This window comes from Harmonia axyridis, chromosome 1 (genome assembly GCF_914767665.1).
Source record: "Harmonia axyridis chromosome 1, icHarAxyr1.1, whole genome shotgun sequence".
In the NCBI taxonomy this organism is placed as follows: Eukaryota; Metazoa; Arthropoda; class Insecta; order Coleoptera; family Coccinellidae; genus Harmonia; species Harmonia axyridis.
The window spans coordinates 52,979,805-52,987,431 of record NC_059501.1 but is presented as its reverse complement, the minus strand read 5'-3'; the positions used below and the strand labels follow the sequence as shown (position 1 = coordinate 52,987,431).

General features: G+C 33.5%; 1 long non-coding RNA gene across 1 annotated transcript; it reads left to right on the top strand.

Annotated features, from left to right (window-relative positions):
* Positions 1–1,224: 1,224 nt before the first annotated feature.
* On the top strand, positions 1,225–1,596 carry LOC123688576. The gene is made up of 2 exons (XR_006750064.1): positions 1,225–1,391; positions 1,462–1,596. It is a non-coding gene; the product is annotated as an uncharacterized LOC123688576 (long non-coding RNA).
* The last annotated feature ends 6,031 nt before the right edge of the window (positions 1,597–7,627 follow it).

Here is a 7,627-nt window from a genome sequence, read left to right as displayed (position 1 = left end):
ATTCAAATCAAACGTATCTGTGCTTCTGTTTATTTCGTGGAACATAACCAAATCAGTTGGTTTTTTTCATATAGCCTTAGTAAAATTTAATTCTGGAGGAAACTCAACGAAATTGAACAATTGATAAATAATTAAGTAATTAAGTATTTACAATGAATGAAGTTGAAAAAGAATTTTAATTTTCTTTCAAGTAATTGTAACATTAACATTGTCATCAAATATTGAAAATTATATTAATGAAAATTCGTTATCTGCTGTTGACTGCTGTATTCTATTTTTCAACTGTCAATTAGATGAATTCAAAAGTACTGCAATTCAAAGCAATGATCTAATTATATAGGATAATAATCCTGGAGAAAATATCCAAATCCAACATCCAAAAATCTTTGCGCCACCTGGAGGCGAAATCACCAAATTACTAAACGAGTACGAGTGTCATAATTGATCTGTGGAATGTTTTGTGTTTGATGCTATTTAGCCCAATATTGTTGAATTTTGTATTCTAAATTCTAACCACGGAGCCTCAAGCAAAATACAATGGTGGACAAAATGATTCTTTTATTTGATATAAATAAAGAATTATTCTATGAAAAAAACACTATTTTTGCTGACACCTATCGACTGTACTAACAAAAACATGTAATCAAGAGCTGAGAATTAAGATTCAACATTTCTCCCTACTGCTAGGAGAATTATTTTTTCTCTAGTTCCAATAAACAAAGTTTTGTGACCAGCCGTCGATATTCTCCTGTTGACGTCTTGACATCTACGACTCGTATCTTTTGATCCGGTCTGGGAGCTTTGTCATTAATTAAAATGAGAACATCACTAGAGATGAGCGATATTTCACGAACTGTGATTTAATCACTGATATCAGACTGTCACAGGTCACGGTTCCGAAAAACGAATACAGAGCGTGATGGGATCACTGTTTGAACATTTCACAGATATAGGCGAATCAAGATAAGCGCTACGCCACCTGGTGACAATCAGAGTAACTATAAATGTTGCCATGGTTTGCTATGACTCTTACCTGAGAGGTAGTCAGTCCTTTTCATTCCTCTGAGGTTCTAGTATTTTGCTTTGTTTTTGTGTGATATTCTACAAATATTTATATATTTTTTAAATCATTTCAATAGTTCTGAGTCGTTCAAATCGCTATTGTTCAGTTCCTCAGTGTTCTTCCTGGGAAAAAAAGGTCAAATATCAAGTTCCATACTTTCCCTCAAACTGGTAATATATATCGTGTTTGGATGGAAGGGAAATTGGGGAGTAAAGTGCTGATGGATCGACAAAAAGCTTGGCAACTGAAACTAAAAATCGATAAACCAGTGACAAGAAATATGAAAGTATGTTCCCTGCATTTTATCGATGATGATTATTTTATCGAGGTAAGCACTGACAGCACGCGGAATTTTAGATTATATTTATGGGGATAATAATAATAATAATCGTTTACAGATTCCAGTTCTACACAGAAAGAATGTTTGAAAAAGACTGCTGTGCCTTCCAGAAATCTTTCTGTTGGATCCACTACCACAAAGGAAGGACCTGAATGTTCTAGTAGTAGATCTGAAAGATTGAATCAAAGAAATATCAACAAAGAAAAACTTATTGCTGAAGAATGCTCTAGTGAAGAAATCGAACCTGCTCTACAATCTACTTCCCAAGATGAAATCGAAGCTGCACAAGGTCTATTACAGCTTCTTCAGGGTCAGCCTGATTATAATGGGCCTAAAACTTTCAAGGATTTCGAAGTGCAAGTGAATACTCCTGAAGTATCTTCTTTGTGTGATCTGATAACAACAGATAGTGCTCTGAACAGTTTTTTTTACTGGTCTCAATAATATGAAACTATAAGATACAATAGTAGAAGCAGTACAATCTATTTACAGTGATCAAAGATTAGATCGTTTAACGATCAAGCAGTGTATTGTTTTAGTTTTAACAAAATTGAAATGTGATCTTTCATATGTGACATTATCTGTTTTATTTGGCATTTCACAAGAATTGTGCCAAAGATACATTGTCTTCAAATCTAAGGTACCTTTACACTATATTGGAAAAATTCCTCAGAAATATTTGGACATGTATTTTGAAATTCTATATATTTTTTTTCAGGGCACACTGATGATACTTCTCTATCACATTTTAATTATTTTAAAATAGTCGTATAATATGCCAAATATATTTTCAAAATAAATACATTTCATAAGTGAAATATTTTCAATTGAATTCTCATTATTTTTTGATGATTCATTAGTCAAGCAATAATTTAATTCGATAAATAGGTATCGATATGAGTAGTTTTAAGTAACCTAGTTATTTAAATTTATTTTTAGAAACATTTTATGTAAATTGAGTTATCTCTTAATAAATAAAAAAAATGGATATGCGACTTTCTGTAGTATTCCTAAAAATATTCAATACATTAGCATTTGTAATATTTTGTTGGGACTGTATAATTGAAGGGTAATGTGAAATGATCAATTCTGATAAGTAAAAAAACCTTTCAACTAAAGTTTATTAGTCATGCAAATAACATGTAACATTTTTATTATGTGACCAGCATTTAAAACTTCTTCACCTTCATAAAGACTTCTAGAAGTGTTTGTACCTTTAAGATACCCCAAGTATTCTACTCAGTCTTGCCATTTGGACCTAAAAAAGGTACTATTAGAATCCTGTAGTATAATAATGTTGATTGAACCGTTCACATATTATATGCACACGATTGTTATTCGTCATTTTTCGAAGTCTTCCATCCTTGCATAACTTTCAATATCACTAGACTGAACTGAAACAAATGATGATATTTAACGCCTTCACCTAAAATTAAAATAAAATATACACAGTAACACACTTGTTCACTATAGAAGTCTGAAAAGTTGTTATATTTATTGTAAAATCGAATTTTAATAACGCAAATACACACACAACTAATACAAGCAAACACTCCAATGGCAACATTTATAGTTCTACGTTTGCTCACCTTGTCGCTGCATTCTTAATCTCAGATGCCTATTAGAGAGTTATTGCAACGCACAAATAAGCGATCTTTTATTAAAGGATCCTGTAATAAAGGATCCTCTATCGTGGACGTTAAAAGTGAACTATTGCAATGTGCTTTTAACGAAAGTCAGTAAAGTGACAGATCTTTAAATTTGACATATTTATATTTTGTCACCTTTATTTTGTATTCTGATAAATAAAATAATTCATTTGGTAAAAGTTCAAAATCGAAAATGAAAGAACAAATAGCGTTAGCGATTTTAGCTGGGACCATTATTGAGGAATTGATTTTTCATAATAGATACAGTTGGTGTAGAAAATATATCAAAACCAATTCAAACAAATCGACTAGTTGACTTGGAAAGTTTTTACTACAAGTATCGCAATCATTATCGTAGTTTATTTTTATAACTGCAATCTTCATTGTGGAAAATCATGGACACTTCTAAGATAATTTGAATGCATATAAGTGGCATTATAGAAATAGTTATCAGCTATATGTAAGCTATTAGCTGAATTAAACTTAAATTATTATATATTATATTACCTTAATTCGTTTTTAGTCTACCAATTCGAAATATGGGAGGAGCTGTACCAAACTACTGGGGTTTTATCGATGGAACTATTAGAGAAATTTGTTGACGAAGTATCATCAAGTTTGAATGGAAGTCAATCAAGTATTTCTTTTTATGTGAAACCACCAGTATTGGAAGATTATTTTGTTTAACAGAATTATGTTATGTATTTTTGTACTTTTTCCTACAATAATTTTGAAAAAAGTATACGTAACGTATAATTTTATAATAACATTACTGATAATTAATTTGGTTTTGCATTGTGATTTGCTTTTTTTATGCTATGTTGATTCAATATATAAAAAAGTACTTAGGTAACAAGTTTATTATTTTTCTTTCAAAACAATCCCATTGGTGTGTCCATATTACAGAATGAATTATTTATATTCAATATAAAAAAAATAATATTCAGTATGCAGTAGCATTCTTTAACCGTAGTATAAGGAATTCCTTATACTATGCTTTAACAATACTACATTACACATATAGGAAAATTCTTATTTCTAATAAAATTCAGGATTTATCAGTATTATTTTTAATTCTTTTAGTAGGTATGTAGGTTCAAATTAAATATGTTTCGTTGAGAATCGTATAAGTTCTTGAAAAATTCGTTATTGAGAGCACATTTTTTTTCTCGAATGAAATTTCCACAGATGCCCAAAATCAAGAAATAAAATGCAAATTTCTCAAAAAGTTCACTTCATTACTTTATTTACCTAAACAGCTACAAATATTTATAGGTTAGTTCTTGCTGAATAACGACGGTAAATATTCGGCATAAACAGATATCTGTCAAAATAAAAGATCCTTAAATAAAAGTTGGCCGCCTGTATTTAAATAAAGTAAGGGAGGCCTGTATTTAGATTTAAACAATCCTTAATATCTGACTCAATGCGCATGAGTACATGTCAAAATAAGAGATCCTGTAATAAAAGATCGCTTATTTGTGCGTTGCAATAACTCTCTATTTTCAGGGCATATCAACGCCCGTGCAATCGTAAATTATGAAGCCAGCCTGCAAGCCTGATGTTTTTATTGCTTCGGAACCTTTGTCGGCACTTATTGATGCACTCTAGCAACATAAGTTCCGTGCGAACGGTTGTTTTCGAAAGCCGGACAAATATAAACAGAACGTCGAAGCAGGCTAACTAATAAAAAAACTCAAATGATTCTCTTCCTCAATTGTAATATGTCGGTGGAGAATGAATAGAAATAATTGTATTTTTATCTCGAAAAATTTATCAAATATAGTTAGGAAATTCGATTATTTAGGGACTGTTTTAACTACCCATTTCTGAATTTTTTTGTTGTAAAATTTTTAATTTTTCTCTTATTTTTTTGTTACAGTATTAGCCCCTTAACTATTTTTTATATATAATTATAAAATGAGTATATTTTGTTTGGAGGTTAATTACTCATCATTATTATTAAATAAATAAATAAACGTCTGAATATATGCATATGGCTTATTATTTATTATTCGATGTCCTAAAAATCATACCTTTTCATTCAGAGATTTCACAATTCTTTGATTAGCTCAGAAATTAATAGAAAATATCAAATATATTTAGGAAATTTAATTATTCAATAACTGGTTTTACTATATTTTTGTACATTTCGGATTGTTACTTTTTCTGTTTTTCTCTTATTTCATTTGATGCAGTATCAGCCACTTAATATTATCAATATATATTCACATGTGAATTATTGTATGTGTAGGTATTATTTATTTTTCGATGTCCAAAATTATTCATATCCATATTCCACAAATCTGTTACCTCTAAAGAATTAACAGAAAGACAAAAGAGCTAAGGTTTGGGTGACTCATACAAATAATAATAACAAGCACGGTCCGTGCTTAGCGTTGTGAAACGTGAACGTTCCTGTTCCTTTATATCAGTGAAATTAAAGCTTGACGTGATCACTGTTTAGGTATCGGATTCGGTTAGAGTCCGTTCTCCGTTCCGTGCAGCACTGGGAGTGGGGTCACCCCACTCCCAGTGCTGCACGGAACGGACGCTAACCGAATCCGATACCTAAACAGTGATCACGTCAAGCTTTAATTTCACTGATATCATAAAGGAACAGGAACGTTTCACAACGTGATCTAGAAATCACGGTATCGCTCATCTCTAAACATCACCAAGTTGAATTGGTTTCTGATTTCTAGTCCATTTGCTTCTTCGGGTGAGTGTCGGTAAATATTCCTTGATCCAGCGTTTCCAAAAGAGTCTAACAGTTGCCTTGATAACTTCCATCCTCTTCTCAAGCAGTTTCCATCAAGATTCTCAGGAAATGGAGGACCTTCACCATTCGAGGAACCAAGCAAAAAATGTTTTGGCATACGTGCTTCTAGATCATTGGGATCATTTGATATTCTAGTCAGAAGTCTAGAATCAACCAAGAGCTCTGCTTCTGCAAACAGAGTCTGTAAAATTTCTTCCTTCAGTGGTTGCTGATATAGTTCGTGACAAATGACTCTTTTAACATATCCTATGAGTCCCTCCCTAGCTCCGCCTATATGAGCCGAGGCAGTAGGAATGAACTTGAATTCTATGAAGACATGGAATTTTTGATGGATGATGTAACCAGATCTTGAATCAGCTTACGTAACTCTTTGGATGCTCCTTTGAAATTTGTTCCATTATCGCAATGTATTGTGTCTGGTTTGCCTCTTCAAGCCGACATTCACAAAATAGCCATGATCGCTGTATCCGTATTTAGAGTGTTGGAAATTTCCAGATAAATACCTCTCACAGCTAAGCAAGTGAACAATATTTCCCACCTCTTCTCATGTCTTCCTCCGTTTTCACCAGAATGGACCCGAAAAAGTCCATGCCCGTATTTACAAAAGGTCTAACTTCTTGTCTCAGTCTTATTTCTGGTAATTAACCCATGAATGGTGTGTAGGCTTGATACGGTCTTTTTTGCATTTATTGTATTTTCTAAACACCGACTTGACCGCTGCTCGTCCATTGAGGATCCAAAAATCTTTGTCTCAATCGTGTCGTTTTGACTTCTCTTTGTCAAAATATTTCATGAAAGTGTTTTACCAGCAGTTTGATTTGTTTCGGGGATTGAATTATCGGCTGTTTAGTGTCTTCGTTCAAATTTGGGGGCACTTTTGTCCTACCTCACAATACTAGAATATCATTTTTCAACTCGGGAGAAAGTAAAACGAGTTTGCTTAATTTCCTTAGCTCTTTTCCTTTCTCGATGTGACGAATTTCTTCATTGAAACATTCTTATTGTGACTGTTTGATCCAAATTTTTTCAGCACCTTTTATCTCTTCAACTGTTGAAACCCCTTTCATTCTGTCACTTTCATTAATCTTCTATACAAATTACTGATAAATCCCAAACACCAACTAGTTGTCATGATTAATCTCAACCAATTTGAAAACTTTTTTATGTCTGATCATATCTCTTGACCATGTGGCATTGTTATTATTATTTGAACTGGGGTCGTTTTGGTTCGGTAAGCCTTCCGGGAACTGCGACCATGCAGATCTTTTGTTCATTACCCTACTCTTTCATAGAGACCCAGGGAGGTCGTCAACGACATTAATAAAATTGACAACCTCCTTAGGGGCCTTGGCCGTTACCTCTCTGGTATCCAGGATCGGCTTACCCATGTGAATGATTCTTAGGCCAGCCAGCTCCGGACACTTGCATATCAAGTGTTCGGCTGTTTCTGCTTCCGATCCACAGACCCTGCAAATCTCGTCTGCCGACTTTCCCATACGGTACAAATGAGGTTTGTACCGACAGTGCCCCGTCAGCAGTCCCACCATCACCCGAAGCTCGCCTCGCGACAGCTTCAGGAGCTTTTTGGCGTAGATAGGTGAAATTTTCACGAATTTCTTTGCCTGAACATAGGAGTGTTAGTCCAGTGGATTGTCCTACTGTTCAAATCCCATAGCTGGACCGCAGCTTTATATTGGTCTTTTCCTAGACCACAGAAAGGCTCAGGTCCAGCAAGTGTTAACCTTGATGCACTTTTTGCAAGTTCATCTGCTCTTTCATTTCCTTCAACCCCA